This window comes from Morone saxatilis, unplaced genomic scaffold, assembly GCF_004916995.1.
Source record: "Morone saxatilis isolate NCDOM2014 unplaced genomic scaffold, NCSU_SB_2.0 Contig22, whole genome shotgun sequence".
Lineage (NCBI taxonomy): Eukaryota > Metazoa > Chordata > Actinopteri > Moronidae > Morone > Morone saxatilis.
In genome coordinates this window covers 18,503,379-18,503,889 of record NW_023339785.1, presented here as the reverse complement: position 1 = coordinate 18,503,889, position 511 = coordinate 18,503,379, and the positions used below count along the sequence as shown (strand labels likewise).

The window sequence follows — 511 nt, the reverse complement described above, 5'->3', positions numbered from 1 at the left end:
GGGGGGGTGGGGGGGTATAAAGATGGATGGGGGCATTGTAAGGGGCTCACTTGCCACTGGCCTAACAATACAGATGAGACTGACATTTCTCAAACTCAAAACACAATGGCACCAATCCTCGGAGGGAGAAAATTACATCAGCCAGGGTTTTTAACTGTGTTAGTTTGTATCTTCCACCGGTTACTCTTACGGACGATGAAACCATCACCAGAAGTCCCCTTCAGTTAGCCAATGTAGTGTTTATTTTAAGTGATATCTGTGACTCACTCACCACTACTAACAATCAATCAAACATCAGTTTCTCAAGTTTTATGAAAGAAAAGTTGCAGCTGCCAATAAAGAATAAAGAAGCTAAAAAAAGAAGGGACATTTAATATTCAAAAGCCGTGACAAGAATTATAACTTTGTTGTTCATTTTAAAGCTTTGTAGCACTTTACTGCCAAATATTAGCCACTCAAATGATACGTGACTTTTCTCCAGGGCAAACAAGTAAACAAGATTATCTGTTGT

At 39.3% G+C, this 511-nt stretch overlaps 1 protein-coding gene across 1 annotated transcript in view; it reads right to left on the bottom strand.

The window, feature by feature from the left end:
• tspan17 (tetraspanin 17) overlaps positions 1–511 on the bottom strand; it is an 18,965-nt gene that overhangs the window by 17,576 nt on the left and 878 nt on the right. The window lies entirely within an intron of this gene.